We start from the raw sequence: 23,141 nt of genomic DNA on the forward strand, positions 1-23,141 counted from the left end.
AAAATTTCAAAATAAAATTGAAATATTAGAACATCAAAGATAAGAAGTATATAGGTCATTCTAATGGCATAATCCAATATAAAAGTATTCTCACTGTCACTAGTAGAGATCATTTGAAATATCAATCAGTATCTGGTGTAACTATACTAAAGGTGCAAAATAAGTCAATGAAAATAAAATAAGGAGATGTCTATGACATATTATACTTCTTTATCCTTCCTCAGAGAATCTTTTTTACTTGGACTTTTAGCTTGCATTCAAATAAACCTGATGTATCAGATATTATCAGTATTTAAAAAATAAAGTTGTTTCTTACAGATAAAAAAACATTTGGTAAACTTAATAGTTTATTACAAATTGATGCAGAATAAGAACACACACAATTGCAAAGGCATATGACAGTCATGACTTTATTTTAAAAAAATTTTTAATGTTTTATTATTTATTTTTGAGATAGAGACAGAGTGCGAGTTGGGGAGGTGCAGAGATAGAGGGAGACACAGAATCCAAAGTAGGCTCTAGCTTCTGATCTGTGAGCAGAGAGCCTGACGCAGTGCTCAAACTCACAAGCTTATGAGATCATGACCTGAGCTGAAGTTGGACGCTTAACCAACTGAGCCACCCAAGTGCCCTGACAGCCATGACTATTTAAAGAATGTTTGCAAGTTGAGTTAATGTGTCACTGTTAGACTTAATACTGTCGGGAGCATAGAACACAGGGTTATGAGAAGAGAGAACATTAAGTATTGTGTCAGAATGATGTAAAATTATTTGGAGGGCCAAATCTTTTGGCTCATCCAAATTCTTATTTCTGAAATCATAGACTTTATGTTAATCCTAGGTAGGGCAAAAAATTGGAGGGGAAGTGCAAAAAAAAAAAGGCCACTACGAACTAGTAATCAGGTAGCCACTTGTGAAAGTTAGAGGAGATTGTATGTGTATATTTACTTAAACATTTAAAATAATATTTCAATGATTGCCAATACATAGACATTCTAATTGCAAACGTATAAAGCTAATATTCATAGACATAACAACAACAACAACAAAACAACCTTTATCTCTTCAAGTTCATGTTGGGAATACATCTATATTTTTTAAAGAGTCCAAGAAATACTGAAAAGCCAGTACCATAAAGATAAATAAGGTGATAGAAAGCAAAAATCGTTACTGAATAGATGAAGCATATGGTAACACATAGAGATATTTCCTGAGCTATAGTATATAAGGTGGAATTTAAGGTACTAAAACAGCTTCCACAAATTTTTCCTGGCATCTCAGTACAGATCTTATGACAGAGGCTCTTTTACATGGAGCTGCTCATAAGGGAACAACTTGTTGGCAATGCTTAGCAACAAGTCTTTACAGATACCTTCTGCTTGACAATGCCATCTGGTCCAGGATGTGTTGCCAGCAAAAACTGTTAATCAGTGTTCACTGATTCCCTCTCTCCTTTGATCTTTCACTTAAATTTTAACTAAATTTAGAGTTCAGAGGAAAAATGAAATGACAGAGATCAACACAGCGCATATCAGAAATGTCTTTGTTAAATTATTTGATTTTCTCAATGTTAAGTAAACCTTTGAGTTTTTCTACTTTTGACTCTTTATTAATGTTTCAATGACCTATATGTTTTAAAAGCAGATGTGCCTACATAAAATTTTTAATTTTGGGTTCTTAACTCCATGAAAACAGGTATCATTTGAACTGGCATAGTAATGAACATATTCTTAATAAAAGTAATAGTAAAAGAGAATGTTTCAGTTAACACTCACTATCATTGGTTACTTTATTAATATATCCATCTATAATTCAGGAACCAAAAATTTAATACACTCAAAATTCTATTATATATTCACTGTTAGACATATTGTATGGATAGGAAATAAAGGTCTCAGAGAAATAGTGAATATCATACCCAACCTCATACAGACAGTAAAATAAAGGATTAGGACTCAATCTGTGGACTTTCCAATTGTTTTTGGCTTATTTATAGTTGTTATGACCTTTGAAGGCAAGAACGGAATTCTTTTATTTGGGTCTTTTAAAAATTAGAATGCATTTGAAGCAGTATGTGTTCCTGCAAAGACAATTTTGGCTTTCACAAGGCTTTGATAGACAGTTGTATTATCAAGACTAAGTACTGTAGCAAACAATCCCTTTTACAGACAAAATCTTAATGGTGAAACACATAAAAGTTTTATTTTCCTTCATTTTACAGTCTAATATGGGTTTTTGGCAATAAGTGCTTGGCTTCACAGCCATTCAGATAACCTGGCTTCTTTTACCTAGAAACTCCATTCAGACCTTTCTCAGACCAACCTAAAAGACTGCAAGTGGATTCTCTATACCCAGAAGGCATGTACTGAAATCCACACTCCCCCAACTTGATTTTTATCTACTTTGAAAATAAAAATAAAGAGTACTGTAGTAATAGATCCAAATAGAGTCATAATTATAAAATAGTATTAGCTTAAATTAATTAACTATATGTAGTTTACAAGAAACATATATAAAAAAATATGAGGCCATGGAAAGTTTGAAAGCAGGAAGATGGAAAAATAGGAGGCTGGTATAGTTATAATATTATCAGACAAAGTCATGTTAAATATACAAACCATTATTAGAAATAAGGATATTTTATAAAGAAGAGAGTTTAATCCAGTAGGAAGATAGCATAATTCTAAATTTGTTGACAGCTATAAATAAATCCTTACAATATAGAAAGCAAAAGTTGGTAGGGATATAAGAATAGACATACCCCATCATAGTGAAATATTTTAATATGCCCTTTTTAGTAACAAATAAGACAAAATATTCAAAAGGATACAGAAGATTTGAATAAGATTAACAAACCACATGACTTACTTATTTAGAACAGAGCAAACAAATATCAACTGAAAATATGCATACTTTTTCAAGTATTCAAACATGCTTCACAATAACGCTGATCATATTCTAGGTCTTCGTGCAAATTTCAATAATTTTAAAGGACTGTTGTCATAGAAAATTTTTTCTCTACTGTAATAAAATCAAACAAGGAAATCTCAAGGGGCAGGCAACTATTGTAGTTGGAAATAAAGATAGTTATAAGTAATTCATGGGTCAGAAATGAAATATTTGAAATGAGAAAATACTCTAAACTGAGAGATAATTAAAATAATACATGCCAAAAAAATTAATACAATAAAAGCATTTCTTTGATGAAAGTGTATAAGTGTAAATGCTTTTGATAAGAACATTTGATTATTAATAATCTCAGTATCTATCTTAAGAAGTTAAAAAAAATAGCATACAAACCTAAGAAAAATAGAGTAAAATAATAGATTGAGTTATCACCAAAATTCAGGATGCTTTAAACAATAAAATAATTAAGACAAAACACTATATTGAAGAGAAAAATCATATGATCATCTTGATGATACTGAAAAAAATATTTGCTGTAATTCAACATCAATACATTTTAAAAAGCTTTATAAAACATATTTGTAAACCTTGGTAGTAAGCATCAAAGTAAATTGTAAAATTACAATTTTTTCCCTTAAGATCAGGATCAAATCAAGGATACTATTTATCATCACTTCTTTTCAAAATTTTACTGGAGATTATAGCTAACAAAGTAAGTTAACAAAAAGAAACAGAGTTTGAACTATGGAAAGAAATAGAACTATTATTAACAATAACATAATTATATTTGTAGAAATTAAATTTAATATAAAGGTTTAGCAACTTTGTAGATAAAATTAATATATAAAATTTGCTTACATATTGAGTATATTTATATAAAATATTTTTTAAATTTTAAAATATTTCAAAAGATATAACATTTACAAAACAGCATAAATATATGAAGTACAATTTATGAGCAGGACCTTTAGGAACAAAATTATAGAACTTTATTGAAGACATTAAGGAAGATGTAAATAAAAGGAGAGAAACAGTGTTTATCGACACCTCAGTAATATAAAGAGGCCAGTTTTCCTCAATAATATTTTATCTACATGTGTGAGTGTACAAACTGAGAAGAGATACCATATCAATCTTCTAAGGCTGTTTACTATACAAACATTCTTGAAAAGATAGTGTATATCAAAAACTTTCAGAACAGATGCAAAAACATAAGAGGCCTATGGAGGACTGTCTTCCAACAAAGGGTAATAAATCATTCTTGAACAACTCACCACCTATGCAGAGAAATAGGATTAGACCTCAACTCACAAAAAATATTATTACAAGAACTTTGAAGCCCTAAGTATGACAAGTAAAATTATAAAATTTTAGACAAAATGTAATAGCATTATGAAAATGTGAAGGATATGTTAAACAAAATGCAGAAATTGCAAATATTATGTTGAACTATAGGAAATTACAGATATTCAATAGTTCTTACAAAAAAGAAATGAAAGTCTGTGATTCCTAAAAACAAAAAAATATAATTTGGCGTTCAAACTAATACAAAGAAAAAGATTGAGGTGCACGTGGGTGGCTCAATCCATTAAGCACCCAACTTTTGATTTTGGCTCAGGTCATGATCTCATGGTTTGTGGGATCAAGCCCCATGTCAGGCTCCGTGCTGATAGCAGAACCTGCTTGGGATTCTGTTTTTACGTCCATCTCTGCCCCTCCCCATTCTCTTTTGCTCTCTCTCAAAATAAATAAATAAACATTAAAAAAAGAAAAAGATTGCTAAATTTGACTACAGTAAAATGAATATTTTTGATTCTTCAGTATTCACGATATAAAGAAAAGGAAACAAGATATAAACTGGGAATAAATACTTGTACATATATGAACAAACCTATAGGTGTCCAGAATGTATCAAGAATTGCTACAAATCATTAAAGGACAAATTTTCAGTAGGAAAATGAGCCAAGACAAACAGAGAAGAGAAACCTGATAGTTAATCTCCTATGAAAAGATAGTCAACCCATTAATAATCAGGGGATTGTATGTTTAAATAATGCTGTTTTACACCCAATTGATAAAAATTAAAAATCTTACTATATGGAAGATTGGCCAGGATGTGAAATAAAATAGGAGTTGCCAGATACTAGTTAGTAGAAATTTAAATCAATGCTATCACCCAAACTATCACTATTGGAATAGAAAAAAAAAAAACCCAATATTATTTTGATACAATGGAACCCTATGTAATGATGAAATAACTGTTACCTTCATGCCCTCAAATGAATGAAACTCAAAAAACTCATTTTGTCCCAAAGAAGTAAGTCTCATTGAAATAGTAAAGTCTGATTCCACTTATATAGAACTGGAAAGCAATGAAGATAATACATTGTCTAAGGAAACATACATCAGTAGTGAAGTTGTTCACTTTTCTAAAAATCAAGGGAATGATGAACGCAAACTTCCGGAGAGTCTTATGTTGGTGGGAAGAGACAAAGGGGTATATAATGAAGGAATTACTCATGGGGATCTCTCAGCTTATAGGACATCTCAACTTCACTCAGCTGTTGGATGCACAGATGTATATTTTTATTATTCTTTGGTTTTCGTATGTTTTGCATGTTCTTTAGACTACGTATTTTCATAGAAAGACTGTTTAAAGTTGAACTACTAGTTTAAATGATCATCATCTTGAAGATCCCATGAAAGCCTAAGTAACCCCATCACTGACCTGTGAACATTTCAGAATATGATGAGGTAGTAAACATTTATTTTTGTAAATCTTGACTGTGAAGCCTCTTGAAGATAAATTAAGAACTAAGAAGCAGTACCGTAACAGAAATTATGAAGACCACCATAAACATTTCCACGTTTCAGTACTCAGTTTCTGCTCATCCCAGGAGTCCCTGTCTTAGGATATCCTTGACTTTCTCCTCTATTTTTCTTTTTTATTTCTACTGTTTGTCTCAAATAGAGTCTATGCTTTAGTGAACTAAGTGGTCAAGTTAGTGTCTCAGGCCATGGTTGCCATGACAGTGGTTCATGTATTTTGGGCTGAGGACAAATAAGTGGTCAGTACTCCAAACTAACTATCCACCCCCTCTTCCTCTCAGGGGACTATTAAGGTAGCCCTACTCCTACTCCTCTGGATTCTTGAGAAGTTAACAGAAGCAAAAGAAGGAGAGCCAAACTGAAAGTCCACAGACTTGATCTTTGTTCAAGAATTGCTCATGACTGGGGCTCCTGGGTGGCTTAGTCGGTTAAGCGTCCGACTTTCGCTTAGGTCATGATCTCGCGGTTCGTGGGTTCGAGCCCTGCACCGGGCTCTGTGCTGACTGCCAGCTCAGAGCTTGGAGCCTGTTTCGGAGTCTGTCACTCCCTCTCTCTCTGGCCCTCCCCTGCTCATGCTGTCTCTCTCTCTCTCTCCTAGAAATAAATAAAAAATAAAAATAAATAAAAAGAATTGCTCATGACTTGGTTTGAGAAGCCATTCACATTATGTGGCCTTCAATGTCCTTATCAGTAAAAAAAAAAAAAAAAAAAAAAGCATACATTGCTTAAATGGTCGCTTTCAATGTCTCTAAGATTTTGAAATCATTTTCTGAAGTTTTAGCCAATCTCCTATGGCTTCTGAATGGGTATGGCAGGATTTAAAGTCATTTAGGTGAAACTCCCTTGAGGCATCATTGAAACCACTGGGATACAAAAGTTTTCAGGCGTCTTGCTTAATATAAGTTGTTAAAGCCATAGTTATGTTTTGACTAAATCCCTCCTTGTGTGTTCTATCCTCTTTGAAAATTTAAAACCATGTTTCTTTATTGCTGTCCCCTTCTGGGAAAGGCAAGCTTTATGAAAGAATAAGACCTACTGTTCTATTGCTGTGTGACTAATCCTTATATTATTTACTGTATCTGAGTAAATCTTTTATGTTCCAAATAAGGGTATCTAAAGGATAGTATACATTGTAGCCTTGCATTTGTAGCCATGAATACTTCACACATGCCCACAAGGATGTATTCAGACCCAAAGATTCCATTTCTACCCCCTTGGTGAAAGACATAGCAAGATCTTTGGACTTACTCTCTTGGGAGAAGGAAGCTTATTGGAACAATATTGAGAGAAGATTAAAAGAGGAGCTTTAAAAAATAATAATATCCCCAAACCGAAATCAATTATTTACTTTAAAATGTAACCAAGAGATTTGTAAGTTTGTTCCTTATATATACCACATCATTGAGTCAGAGGCGTGTCAAATTTCCATCAAGACATTCTTTTCTTGAGAAAGATCCAGAATTTGGGGATGCATAAAACCAGATGACAGTCATAAACTACAAATGTGCAAGTCTCTGCAACCCTAAATTATAGAACAAAGTGGAGGTTACATCCAGTATCGGCACCAATTTCCATTTTATCCCTGACTTTCTCAAATCACAATTTGGCTTACATAAGCATTCTATGATTTGTAATCAGACCTACATGAGTTTGGAATAAAAGCCAAATTTATTGAGAGACAGAAAATAAATAATATGTTACCCACCTTTTCCCCATGTTATTATAGCACAGGCTGCATTTCCCAGCCAATGAAGAATGATCTGTACCTCCTGTCTCCCTGTTAGTAATTTCTGTTTCCACAATGCAGTAAGGACCATAGCAAAGGGGACTACTCTATTCCCTTAAAATGTCCTGCTCCATAACATTCAAAAAAGACCCATTTTTTTCACACATGTGATTTGCAATAGAAGCCAAGATACATTTTTGGTATAATAATTAAGTTAAAACAGGTAGCAGGACATAGAAGAAAACATAGGAGAGGAAATGTAATAGTAGGATCATATCTTAAGTTCAGACTAGCGTCCCATAAGACAATAGAAAAGAAGACTTTGGGGGAAATTTTGACATAAAATTTTATTTTAATAAAAGCATCAGAAGTCATATATGTTGTATATGACTTAATGTAAAACATTTTAAATATATTTTCAAAAGTATGCCTCAGGGGTCAAAGTTGCCTTATATTTAAGTCCTTTTGAAGTCATCTACATTATGTGGTCCACTTTCACTGAATTGGGCTTAAGCACCAAATTCCCATATGGATTCAGTGCTAATTTCAGTCCTGAGCCTGATTCGATTCAATGCTAATCAAAAAACAAAAAAACAAAAAAACAAAAAAGTGGATGAGAAGGGGAAGGCATTTTAACAAAGATTGAGTAATTATTCCTCAAGGTTAGCTTTACAATTGCATATGTTGAATGTCCCTGTAAATTAACCTTTTAAAAGATCATTTTCAAAAACAGTAAAAGAAATACTTAGGTTAATGAGAGCATAGATAATATAGGCACAAGCCCAGCTGATATTCCATCTTCTTGCACCACCACAGATGAAGCAGTGTCCAGAATAAGGAAATAGTGTAATTCCTAAATACCTTTTGTTCAGAGTCTGGCTCCTGCCCTGACTCCTCCCCTAAAACTCTCGTACCACCACAAGATTCAGAAACAAAGGAAAGGATAATGGCCAGCACAGAGGGACCCCCAGAACTCATCAGCACTGTGATCATTTCTGTTTTTAGGGAGTATGAAATACCAATTGGTAAATATTTTGAATACAACTTTTAGCCATAGACAGACAAAATAAAAAGGATGATGAGGATGATAAAGATAATGATGATAATGATGTATTTTGGTACTTAAAATATACAGTGAAAGCATTGTGTGAATTTAAATGTTTCTGGATCTTAAACAACTTAGAACAAGCACAATAGCTTTAAAAAGGTTTAGATGATCCATAAATGGCTCCACTGATTACTAATATAACAAAGATGTCTAAGATAGCTTAGTGTGAGATTGATTTATAAATGTAGGGATAGAATATTGATATTTTAAAATATCAATATGTTTAATATTGATATTAATATTTAATATGTCCCTAATCCTTTATCTCAAATTTTTGAAATGAATCGTATTTTGAAATTCAGATTTTAGACAGTATATATACTTTTTATTATTTAACACCCTAAATACAATAATCAAAGTTGGCGGAACTATATTGATGAATATTCACATCAAATGAGTTGTAAAAATCTTAATTCTCATATCCTTGGAGAATTTGGATAGACAGATAAGTTGTTGTGGAGTCATGTGCTATATCATATATATCACATATTTTTAAAATGTTTATTTTGAGAGAGAGAAAGAGAACACAAGCAAGAGAGGGGCAGAGAGAGAGAGAGAGAGAGAGAGAGAGAATCCCAAGCAGGCTTCACGCCATCAGCGCAGAGTCCAACATGGGGCTCAGTCCCACAAACCATGAGATTATGACCTGAGCTGAAATCAAAAGTCAGATGCTTGATTGACTGAGCCACACAGGTGTCCCTAATAGTATGTATATATAGGTGTATGAACTAATTAAGTATTATAAATATACATTTTAGTATGCAATTTGAATTTATAATAGTTCTTATATTTCTCTTGGCCACCGATATTTGGTAGGTTTTTTCATCAGGAAATTAGGATGTTGCCTTACATTCTTAGATACATGTCTTACATATATCATTGAAGAAACTTCTATGTGCAGACAGTGTTAGAAAGTGAGGCAATAGACATGCATAAGGAATGGTGATGTGTTAATAAGTTACTGAGGCAGAGAGCCAAGACAATGCCATGTGGTAAGACTGTAAGAACAGGGCCCCTATCTACATTGGTGCATATGTCTCTAGCATTTTATATATTTTCATTCACGCAGTGGGAACACAAATGTTCAATGATTTCATTTAAATACAAGAGACATATGCAAAATACTGGGAGGACTCTAGAAATAGGAATTACTCATTCTACTATGGAGGAGGTAATACTTGAACTGCATCCTAAAACTCTGAAAAGGAGCCCATTTCAGAAAAATAAGAAATGACATTCTAGGAAGGGGAACAGCATGTACAAAGGCAGAATATTTATGGTCAGCTGTACTTTGCTAAGATGCAGTAAGTGTGCCTGGAATACTTGGGAAGACAGGGCTGAAGGCCTATGAGTATAAGAGTTAGGAGACAAAGAAGCACTTTTTTTTTTTCTAAATCCTCAGACCTTATTCATCTTATAGGTGAAAGTATGTACCCTTTTACCAATCTCTTACTATTTCCCACACCCTCTAGCCCCTGGGAACCAGTTTTTTCCTCTGTTCCTGTGAGTTTGACAGGTTTGTTTTGTTTTGTTTTTTAGATTGACATGTAAGTGATACTGTATAGCATTTGTCTTTCTCTGTCAGGCTAATTTAACTTAGGATAATGCCCTAAAGGTCCATCCATGAGGCAGTTCTATTTTTAATTCTTCGTGTAACACTGATTTTCCATAGCGGCTGCACCAATTTACATTTCCACCAACAATGCACAAGGGTTCTCTTTTCTCTCCATCCTCACCAGTATTTGCTCTCTTGTCTTTTTGAGGACAGCCATGCTAGTAGGTGCAAGGTGATAATCTTATTGAAGTTTGGATGTTCATTCTCTGATTAGTGATGTTGCACACCTTTTCATGAATCTATTGGCCATTTACATGTCTTTGGAAAAACTAGTTTTTCTGCCCATTTTTTAACCAAAATTTTTTTCTTTATTTGCTATTGAGTTATATGAATTATTCATATGTTTTACATATTAACCCTTCACAGCCATATGATTTGGAAATATTTTCTTCTATTCAGTACATTGACTTTTCATTTTATTGGTTGCTCCTTTACTGTATGAAAACTTTTTAGTTTGATGTAGACCAACCTACTTATTTTTGCTTTTGTTGCCTTTGCTTTTGGTGACAAATCCAAAAAATTATTGCCAAGACCAATGTTAAGGGCTTTTTCCCTATGCTTTCTTCTAAGGGTTTTATGGTTTCCAGTCTTACATTCAATTCTTTAATCTACTTTGATTTGATGTTTGTGTATGGCATAAGGTCCAATTTCATTCTTTTGCATGTGGCTGCCCAGTTTTCCTAACACCATTTATTGAAAAGACTATCTTTCCTCATTGCATATTCTTGGCTCCTTGACAAAATTATTTGACTTTGAACCTCCTGGTTTTAAACTTTATCCTTTAAGAGCTCTATATACATAGGTTGGGGGGAGTAATGACTTAACATTCAACATGTTTTTGCCATCATCCATATATTTCAAAGAAAGAATTAATGGTATTGTAAATAAATCCAGTACAGTTTCATGTTATTTTTATCAATTGAAATTCTCATGGGCTATATAAGGACAATTTCTCCAAATAACTCTCCAAGTACTTTTGGCATGATATTACATTCTTTTTTAGCCTCTCTCTCTCTCTCTCTCTCTCTCTCTCTCTCACACACACACACACATGCATGCTTTGGCAAGCAGCCCCTAATTGCTCTTGTCACATATGTTAACTCAATTCCTAATTGCCTAAAAGGTTTCAATGACGGAAAAACACATTTTAAAGAGAAGCATCATGGATAGGCAGACTGTTTATAGTTCCTAGTTTGTGCTTGGCAGAAACAAAAGTAAATCACACACACACACACACACACACACACACACACACACACCAAACAATTTATTATAGTACATTTGAATACTGAAACTGTTTTATAAATGAAAATAGCAAAATTACAATTTGCCTGAGTTCTAGCAATGAAAATATGTTGTTATTTAAATGCAGGTATTCCATAATTTACCCCCAAATAATTTAGGGCTATCTTCATAAATGTTTTTTCTGATTGCTAAATATGTGAACACTAAATAAGAGGTTATTACTAGGAAGCCATATGGACATGAAGCACTACATTTGATCATTGTCAATAGCAAATAGAAGCTGTTACTGTGTTCTATGCAGTGCCAAGCTCTGTTATTGGTGGTAATTTCATTTTGGGATTAGAAACCAAAATAATTACTTAGGCTAAATTTTGGGAAATTAGAACACCAAAAATCTAGGAAAATAATCAACACCACAGCAAAAGGGAAATTTCTATCCTTGCTTTCTTAATGCATGTGCGCTGGAGAAGAGAACTTGTTAAAATACCTGATAACAAAATACTTATTTATGCTTGTGAAAAAAACGTGCTTTCATGATATTTGCTTTTTTTTCTCTAATACAAAGATAATATTACAGAAAAGAAGTTTAGGATTAATTTATGAATTATTACAAGTAATGAAACAGTAGTCCTTCGTGTTATTTCATTTAAAAATTTCAGTGAAGAGACTTTATCAGCAATAATGGAATTTTTGATAACCAGAAAGAGAGAGAGAGAGAGGGAGAGAATGAGAAGATTTTTGTATCACATAAAGAGAAAATACGATATAGTCCTATCTAGTATTTTGTTTTTAAATGAGGCAGCTTCATGGGTGCCTGGGTGGCTCAGTCAGTTAAACATCTGACTTTGGCTCAGGTCATGATCTCACAATTCATGGGTTCAAGCCCCGCTTCGGGCTCTGTGCTAACAGCTAGCTCAAAGCCTGGATCCTGCTTCAGATTCTGTCTCCCTCTCTCTCTGACCCTCCCCTGCTCACACTGTCTGTCTGTCTGTCTCTCTCTCTCTCTCAGTCTCTCAGAAATAAATAAAACATTAAAAAATAAAAAAAATAAAGTAAATGAGACAGCTTCTGTATAGAAATTGTAAGGGAGAATAAGGTAGGTAGACTAATATAAAAACTATGAATAATTGTATCAAATATATCCTTAAGGCAGTAAGAAAGCTTTGACTTAAGATATTAGCATCCAACTTTGTGTATTCATAATACATAATATCATATTTTTAGAATACACTGGCCATGAAAAATCTGAGCCTGTAACTTACATAGGACATTCAGTAAAATAGCTATTGGCTGGTAATCAGAAAATAGCTCTGTGGTGGTGGTCTCCAATATTATATCTGCAAAAGATGTGTGTCTAAGAAAATCCTATTGCCTATCACATCTATAAAGCAAACTCCTAGGTATCCATACTCTGTCTGTCTGTCTGTCTGTCTCTCTCTCTCTCTCTCTGTCTCTCTGTCTCTATCTCTTTTAATGTAACTTATCTCCTGACAGTTTATATGGGACAAATACTGTTGCTCATTTCCCACTGAGGCTTTTGCCAGACCACCTTCCAGAACTCAGTTCCAAAAGATTACAATGTAGAATTGCTGAGAGTTTCCGTGGTAACCCCCTTTGTATGTTTCCATGTGACTATGTCATGGCCACAGACCCTCAATCATCTGTCAGCTGACTCAGAAGACTGAGAGCTTCCAGGGAGTTCTACTTCCTTGGAATAAAAGTACTAGACAAAAGTATGCAAAAGACCAGTGTTAGAACAAAAATTATAAAGACAGTACTTAAACTCCCAAGAAAGTGCCTTTTCATTTGTAGATAACTAGTTGTCATGGACCATGAAGAACCCTTGAAGTCAGATGCTGTATCAAGTTCTTATCCAGTGAGTGGTCAGCAGCATACAGTTTGGTGCCTATGGTGTTCAAAGTAGATACATCTCTCATGTAGCCAGCACAGGACTGTCATACAGTTATGCACCGAAGGGCTTTATTTCAAATTTAGAAGCAAGATGGGTAGAGCACAGTGACTCTAAGACTCATAAAAATATTAGAGATCATTTTAGACCATTAGTTGATCATTAGTTGCCTAAACATGTTAGTAAAGCTTCTTAGCTTCTGAAAATATGTTGTATGGAAATATAAGCATCAGTATATGATATATATATATGTATACACATATACGTAAGAGCAGAGGAGTTTAATGTAATTTTATAGTTGGAAAAAAACAAAGTACCTTGAATATCCATCAATACAGAAGTAGTTGAAAAAATATAGTATATCAAAATATGGAATATCATGTCATTATAAGAAATAATCATAATATATAGTGCCTTAATTCAACAAATACTGTATTTGTATCTGCAGAATATATTGGGATAAGCATGGAGAAAGATATAGATGATTGGCATGAGTCAATTAATATTTATTTCCTCATGGAATGGTAAGAATAGGAAACTATGGAATTAGAGTAATAATAAATAAGAGCACACTGGAAAAAATACATAGTATAATATTAGGTTCAAATATAGAAAAGAATGGCATTTAACATTGGTATAAATATGTTTGGAAAAATGTCTGCATGTAGATAAAGAATTAGAAGTAACAGAGTCATATAAAATATTGATTTGAATTAATGATGACATTGATATATTTAAGCATATATTTTTGCTTAAATTTCCCTTGTTATGTTAATACAATCTTTAAAATAAAGAATATATTCTCATCCCTGGATTCTAGTGCTACATTCTGGGAATTCATATATTTTAAAGCTCCCTGGTTTGGGAAGCACTTTCTAATATAAAGGAACCAAGTATTGAAGTTATTAGAATCCTCATAGATAAGTGAACCAAGAAATTTCTTGAACTTGATGACATGGCCTTGCTTAAAATGGTACCCAGGTAGATAGGACTCATATATATAATCAATATTTCCATATTTCCTTCTTATGGTTATTATAAGCCCAAAGCCTTAGTTTTAGATTTGTTGTCAGCAAACCCTGTATTGAGTTTAGCAGAATTATATGAATTCAATAGAGGGACAGAAAGAGCTTGGCTCACTAAACACATTGATTACTTTGCTTGAATTGTATATTGAGGACAGTCATAGGAAAACCGTGAAGAGAGATAACTTATGCCCACTCTTCTCTTCCCACTTCTTGTGATCTTTTTTAGAGTTTTGCTTATTCCCCTGAAAGGCTAATATATTAAGAGTTGCTCTTTTCTCCTTTTCATAAAACCCAGTTCCCCAAAACAATACGTACACCAAAAAGTTAATGACTGACAACCTTATTTATTTCTTCTCCCTAGATTTCAAGAATTTATAACTCAGTAGTCTTTTCTGAGTGCCTAATTTATTGCCCTCTCATTGGCTGGTCGTGAAATATTTGTAAGAGCCACATTCTAAACTTCTGTACTTCAGTAATTTCCAGGGCAAGTGACTCCCTTCAGTGGAAAGAGGTTGTTCCTTTTGAGTGCAAAGTTAGCTTAGAAATTCCCAGCGCTTGAAGCAGTAAAACTTTACATGCCATTTTTATATATGGTAGAAAAAAAAGAAGCAGCTGAGAATATTAAGAGGAACATAGGACAGAGTGATTGATCAAGAAATCCTTCCCTGGAAATTCTTTTGGAATCTTTTTATTGCTTTTACAAAATCCCAAGTTGTAGAAACCCTCAGGCACCGTTACTCATAGTTCTATGTTGTTTTGCTTTTTGTTTTTGTCACTGCCTTTCATTTGGCTATGCCTTGGTTTACTTATGCCGTCAAAATTCTGGTGTCCAGGCAGCTACCATATGTTTGCACGTATAGGAGGATTAGGAGGAACTTAACGGAGGACCATGGGGGAGAAGAAGGGGGGAAATAGTGGGGGAGAGGGAGGGAGGGAAACCATGAGAGACTCTTGAATGCTGAAAACAAACTGAGGACTGATGGGTGTAGGGGAGAGGGGAGTGTGATGGGCATGGAGGAGGGCACTTGTGGGGATGAGCACTGAGTGTTGTTGGAAACCAACTTGACAATAAACTATTAAAAAAAAATTCTGGTGCCCAGAATGGGCAGCCAAGGCAAATGTCCCACCTACAAAATGTTACCTCATACCATTTAGTTCTCAGTGAGTTCCTCACTACAGATACATAGACTAAAGCAACAAAACTTTAATTTTGGAGAATCAAGGAGCAGGGAAGAAGCCGGGAGTTACAGGGTTTCCTGGGAGAACCATTCACCCTTCTGTCACAGAATAAAAATTATCAATTTGTATGCTCCAATTTCAACACTCTTAGCTAATTAAATAGAGTACTTATTTCCCCTTATGAAAAACATAAAAAATATGTAAAAACAAATAGACAAATTTACCCTTAGGTTTACAGAATATACTTTCAGTCAGGACTCTGGTTGCAATTGAAAGTTAACTCAAGCGAAATCAGAGAAATATGAAAATGTTCTAGTTCTTATAATGAAACTGCAGAAATTGCTGGTTAGACTAACTCCAAAATCAGTAGAAACCAGGGCCTAGTATCCTCTTGGATACTTTATGTATCCAAGAATACCTGCTTCTTTATGTATGGTGTTTTTACTTTCTTCAACCTTTCCCACACAGTTGGAACAGTCACCAAGAACTCCAAATTCATATATTCTTGATAGAGAAGACTGAATTCACTCTGCATGTTCCCAGGTTTTAACCATGGAAAAGTCAGATTAACCTAACTTCATACAGGTGTCCATGCCTGGATCCATCAACTGTGGCCATAGCCAGTGTGGGACAACACACATTTGAACCATATTGTCAGAAAGGGCATTTCTCAGAAGAAGGAGGGTCAGAAAACTACATGTTCACTATAGGTTATGATGTTCTATACATGGATAATGTCCCATACATTAAAAAGTACATTTTAAAAAGTAAGTTATAAAAAAAAAAACCTAGCAGACCAAGAATTGAAAATGGGAAATTCTGGATGGATGGTAAGTATCTGTATGTGTGTGTATGTGTGTGTGTGTGTGTGTGTGCTTGTGTGTATGTGAGAGAGAGAGAGAGAGGGAGAGGAGAGGAGAGGAGAGGAGAGGAGAGGAGAGGAGAGGAGAGGAGAGGAGAGAAGAGAAGAGAAGAGAAGAGAAGAGAAGAGAAGAGAAGAGAAGAGAAGAGAAGAGAAGGAAAAGAAAAGATATGAGAAGGGACGAGAGACAAATTTGCCATTGGCCTTGGATAAAGCTCATATTCAGCACAGCCTAGCATTATAAATGTTTTGGAATCATATGTATGAGTTTTACTCACTGAGAAACAAGATCAGTAAGCAGAATGAAGTTCAAGTAAGTGCAATAAGTTACGTTATGAGGTAATGAAATATAACAAATGCAGACTTCAGTTTCTCTCTTGTAGAAATAAGACACAGTTGAAAATGAATATATTTTAACATGAATGCATTCATGTTTGCTTTTGCTTTTGACTTTATTTCTCAAGTACTGTATAAAAGTGACAGATGATGGCTTAGAGGGCATTGTGAACTATAATTTTAGAATTGTTTGCATTTGTTAAGGAAATGTATTCTGAATCTTGCTATCTCAATTTAAAAAATTGTACCTTTCTGATCATACTGCTGCTGCCCCTCTACACCCATACCAAAGCACAAAGGAGTTAAAGTATATAGTTTTCTGCCATTCAATCAATGTATAATTGTCCTCAGAGTATGCAGAACACTGTACCAAGTCCTGTGTACAGTCCCTGCCCTGGAGATTTATGAACTACCTGAGGAAAGGGAACAAACATAATCTTCTCCTTGATTTCCGTTCCTATTGTCAAGTCTAGATGTAGAGATTTAATATCTATGAGCAATTGATATCAGTAAAGTGATGGTAGTACATGAGATATCAAAGGAGATTTTATAGAGTGGAAAGAGGAGCATCAACAGAAATCTGAAAACTTAATGCATCTAAGGCCCTCTCTTCCCCTAAGAAGGGCAAGCCATGGGGACACCAGGGTGGTTCAGTCAGTTAAGCACCCAATTTTGGCTCAGGTCACAATCTCACAGTTCATGGGTTTGAGTCCCACGTTGGGCTCTATGCTAACAGCTGGGAGCCTGAAGCCTGCTTCAGACTCTGTGTCAACTCTCGCTGTCTCTCTCCTACTCAAGCTCTGTCTCTCACTCTCTGTCTCTCAAATATAAATAAATAAAAACACTAAAAATGTTTTTAAAAAAGAAGGGGAAGCCATAGAGCTGGAAAGGACTCTACAAGAGAGATAACTTAGAAAAGATACGGTGAGGGAAGTTTCTTATAGTCAGGATTGGTGCAATATGTACAATGCTACAGAGAAGGCTAATAAGGACAAAAATGTGTCTGCTTGATTTAGTAATCCAGAGGTAAGTGGTGTCTTAGAAAGGAAAGACCATGACAGTGGAAGAATAAAGGGAGGTGAGATGGCCATTCGATTTCAGAGGATTAAACAAAGGTGAAGCAGTGAATATAAACTGTGCTGTTTCCAGTCTTGGCTATGAATAGAATAAAAATAAGAAAGCAGACATAAGACAGAAGTGTGAGCATGAGGGATGGTGCATCTTAAAACATGGGAGGAGGTATGGGAGAATCAGAAGATAATGACATTGCAGATGACCCTGAGGAGGTGGAAAGGATGGCCCAGAGAGGACAGGGGAGAGAACCTAGACTTAACATGGAGAAGGGAGACTTCCTTTCCAGGAAAGGATGAAAAGAAACTAGGAATAAGGGCAGATGTATAAACGTGTGAGTATTTCACAGGAAGTTAAGTAATTTCATATATAGGCTTCTCAAATTTTAGGAGAGAGAAAATAAAGTCACCTGAGAGAGGCGAGGAATTGAGTATCAAATTGGAGTTACATACATTTCATAGTGTTATGGAAAATTAGAGAAGAATCTATTTATCTGGCTTCCTGTATGTCTGTCTATAGATCTATGAATTGCCCTGAGTACTAAGCTGACATTGTTTGGGAACAGAGGATCAAAACTATTACTTATGATTAGGTGATACCCTTACCCTATAAACACTAAGTTTTAAATGGAAGGAACTGAGTAATAGTAATGAAGGAAGGAAGGGAAAAGAATCTGGAGGCTTTGTTAATGTTGAAAAGCTATAAGGCAGAAAGTAAATAATAGTCACTAAAATATAAAATATTAGAAATAACCCAGCTCATAAGGACATCAAGGTTGAAGATGTTGCTATTATGGGAATGGTTGAAATTCAGCAAAGGTAAAAATAGTTGGAATCCAGGATGTTAAGAAGCTTTGAGGCTAAGGCTTTAGATGGGTCAAGCACATGGATATTGAGGTTACCTAAGGCAACCTACAAAAGAATGTGGAGAATGAATGTAAATTAGATATCAAAGTCCTCAAGGATTAGGAAGAGAGTGAGATACTGGTAGATGGCAGTGATGAGGAAGAGCAGAGAGAGAGACAGTGGTATTGCTTAGAAGGTTGGTTTCTCAAAGAGGAAGGGTTTTTGCACAAAGGATAATTAATATTGAGCTAGAAGTGGTATCAAAAAGGAGTGGGAGCTAGAAGACTAATGATACATCTGGGCTCTAGGAAATGTGTAGGTTCTGAGAGGCCCTAGGGGAAGGATGGACCAGGTTTCACCAAAGCAAGGAAATGAAAAGGGTAAAGTGATTGAGAATAAAGTTATTAGTTTGATTTTTGGTTTCTTTTTGGCAGTTTTTGTAGTGGTATGAAGCTACCAGAGGTGTAAAGGGTTGGAAGAGAAATTCACATACACATACACTCTCCCCTTTTTTTTTTTTTTTTTTGGTGGGAGAGGATGTTCTCCATCGACATTTTGCCTAATAGTTCTACCAATTATAATCTTTCCTTACCTGATTTATAACATCATATTTTGTTGGAGCTTCTTTTATCTATCAACCATGACCGGAGCTCAGGCCAGCATTATTAACCATGAGGTAACACATATAAACTATGAGAAGCCAAATAGAAGTAACATTTTGTGGAATTGTCTACCCTAAGCTGTATATCTCAGGACTTTTCTTACATGATAAAATAAAAATGTATGTTGTTAAGCCACTTTTACTTGATTTGAATTTAACGATATTTTCAGCCAAATGCTGTTCTGATTGATATCATGGATATCTTTGAGTTTGTCTTGCTTGGGTAGTTTTAATTTTAAAAATTTTAGGTGCATCTGTACAACTTGTCACCAAGATTTCAATACACAATTTTATTTCTTTTGTAAGATCTATGGAGAATTATTTCCCTCTGCCTTATGTGGAAAAAATGCCTGGAATTTTTTTCTCCAATAGTTTTAACTTGTATATTTGAGACAAAAGTTAAACTCTTCTATTAGAAATTTTTTTTAGCAAAGTTAAAATTAAGAATCAACTACAAAGCCATGTTCCATTTTAAGCTCTGGGAAGCTAATTAAAAAGGAAAAAGAAGCGTCAGAAAGGAGAAATATTTTTAAAGGAAAGAAACTTCTCTGAGTATTGTATCCCTGATGATAAAACTTCTTTTTTTGCTGTTGAATTTGCTCTTTAAATATCAACGTTGATTTTACAAAAATCTTCATATAACATTTGTATACTTTTTAATATTTTCAAACATATTAAACAAGCAATTTTTTTAACTCTCTTGATATACTTATGGAGTAGGTAAACATTTTTCTATGATTTTCAAAAGGTCTGTCTAGAGAGGTCACACTGATTCCTTGGAGGAGTTTAAGTGATCACTAGGAGTCAGGTCTGGGGCCTGTATGTCTTAGTCATCAATTGTTGCATAACAATCACTTTGAAAGTTAGCACATAAAACAGCAGTCTTTTTATTATTTCTCAAGATTTTGTGGGTCAGGGATCAGACAGGGTACTATAGGCATAAATCTTTGCACATGATGCCTACCGGGACTATAACACACCCAAGATGGCTTCTTGACTCACAAGTCTGATGTGTCTACTTGAAGGGTTCAAATGCTTAGGGGCTGAGTGGAACAATTCAAATGGGATCAACTCCTAAGGACTGCAGTAAGCTAAACTAACTTCCATGTAGTGTTACCAGGGTAGCTGGACTTCTTAAATGATGGCTTAACATCCAAACACAAAGACAGAAACTTCCAGGTCTCTTTAAGGATTAGACTTGAAACTGGCAATATATCATTTCTAATACATTCTTTTAGTTTTTGCAAGCCAGAGACCCAAACTAGATATAAGGAATGAGGGCTATAAAAGGTGTGAGTATGAGAAGATGTTTCATTAGGCACCAATGCTGGCATTGCAATGTAAAAAACAAGACACACAGTAAACTCTGAATTTTGGATACACAATGAAAGTTGTTTTAGTATAAGTATATGTCCTACATATAATATGTAGGACATGGTTGTACTGAAACATTATTCCTTGTTAATCCTCAATTTCAAATTTAACTGATTATCCTGCATTTTTATTGGCCAGCTCTCATAATCCTAAATCTACCAATGTAACAGGCTACCAATAAATAGAGACTGATACTCTCTTTTGACTCTGTAGCAACACATCAATAACATATAGCTTAATGAAAATATTCATCCGTACTTGCTGTATCTCCTAGTTCATGCAGTATACGTTTATGTTCTTAGCTACATCTTTGAGTTCAGTAAAAGTGATCATGGTAGTCAGATGAATTAATCAGTGAAATGGGATTGAGCTACTGGGAAGAAAGGCTTTCCACTCATAATAATATAAGGAAACCAGAGAGATGATTTAATACAGTCTTCTTATCTAGATTCTTCTGAAAAGCTTGCTGATGTGTATAAGTTATTTTTCTGGCAGTTTTGTTTAGGTACTAGGTAGTATTACAAGACAATAGATATTGTTGCTCTTCCATTTAAAATGAATGACTTCTGTAGAAAAGTAGTAGCATCTACTGCGTGAGGCTTGTTAGAATCCTTTTAATACATTTATATAAACAGTTTAGTGCCATTGTTGCTGTTATTCAGGAAGATCTCATAATCCTGAGAGTTTATTTTTTATTATCCCTTTAATAAATTCTGACTTAGACATCCTGCTCTCACAAGTTTCCAGAAAAGAATAATCTGCCAGTAATTTGATCTAACCAACAGTATTTAAATTCCTAGTGATTTTTAGAAATTCATCTCTCGGGGCGCCTGGGTGGCTTAGTTGGTTAAGCGTCCGACTTTAGCGGTCTGATCTCACGGTTCGTGGGTTCGAGCCCCGTGTCAGGCTCTGTGCTGACTGCCACCTCAGAGCCTGGAGCCTATTTCAGAGTCTGTGTCTCCCTCTCTCTCTGACCCTCCCCTGCTCACGCTGTCTCTCTCTCTCTCTCTCCAAGAAATAAAATTAAAATATTAAAAAAAGAAAAAAAGAAATATATCTCTCTCTGCCAGGAGACTCTTTTCCATGTGATGTTACAAGGGCAGATGCCTTAAAAATAATGAAAGAGATGACATACAACTTTCTGGGGCCTGCATAAATTGCTGTATATTAGGTTAGTACTTGTTTATCTAATATTTCTTAGTGATCCACTAAGTTGGACCTAAACTTTAGAACTACATTTTTCAAAGGAAACTTATACTATTATACAAAAATAAATAAATAAATGAAGAGGAATTTGAGCCAGACTAAAACCTTTCCTAGGCCAAAACTGTCCTCTCTAAATCTTCTCTTCTTCCCACATCTTCCATCCTTCCTGTTATAAGTTGCTAATTTGAAGGTTGATATTTAATACTAAAGATTAGCCATAGAGCCTATGTACAGGGAATGACCCACTATTCAGAGTGTGTAGTAGAATTTTGCTAATAAACATGGAATCTTCCCAATGCTGAAAGGGTTTGGGAGGAAGAGCATGTTGCTGTATAGTATTTGATTCTGCAGGAATTCTTTCCGCATTTATCTCAGCTCGTTAAAGACATGATCTGAAGGTAGTAATGCAACAGTTTAGGTGGTGATGCCATAAAAGGTCATAGAATGCTTTATCAAGCATTCTGATACAGTAGTGGGATTTTACTAATGATGAGAATTTGACTAATGTCACTCAAAAAAATTCAAGGATTTGCCCCAAATCATGGCAACGCTGAGACCAGAATGCAGACCTTCTTCAACCCAGTGCTTTTCTCACTAAAGCATGTCCGCCATCATAATATTGTATCTACACACTGAAATCAATGACTTCTGAAAGTCCTTTTGGCTTAATGTCTACATGTTTTGTGCCTTCAAGGAAAACATCTGAGAAATATTCCCAACACTCTCGTGTCAACAACTTTGCATTCCTTTAACATACTTTGTCACAAGGTTGAGGTTTGAAGCTTGTGGCTTCAGTTAAAATTTCTGACCAAAGTTGAATTTAACAATATGAGCATACAGTGATCTGTTTCCGCAGTGGTATTTCATTGTAAACAAGTGCTAATTTTTATTTAACTAAGCTCCTATTGATGGTCACTTAGGTTTTTCCAATCTTTTGTTATTAAATATATGGTTTAACATAATGGGAAGTCTATCAATGGATACATTCTGAGAAAGGGGTTTACTCTAATTAATAACTAATTTAACCTGCCGAGCTTGATTTTTTTAGAATATAATCAATTAATAACTTTAAGTTGTGATGATGATGATTAATTACTAATTTATTAATTTGAAACGAGAAAGCTCAGTTATCTTCATTTTTCTCCCTGGATAGATGGTTAATATTTAAACTTATTTCTTGTTTGAATTACCATCTCCATTTGGTTCTAATTGTTCAACTGGTATACCATTTTTATATGGA

This window comes from Hyaena hyaena, unplaced genomic scaffold, assembly GCF_003009895.1.
Source record: "Hyaena hyaena isolate Hyena2069 unplaced genomic scaffold, ASM300989v1 scaffold_149, whole genome shotgun sequence".
In the NCBI taxonomy this organism is placed as follows: Eukaryota; Metazoa; Chordata; class Mammalia; order Carnivora; family Hyaenidae; genus Hyaena; species Hyaena hyaena.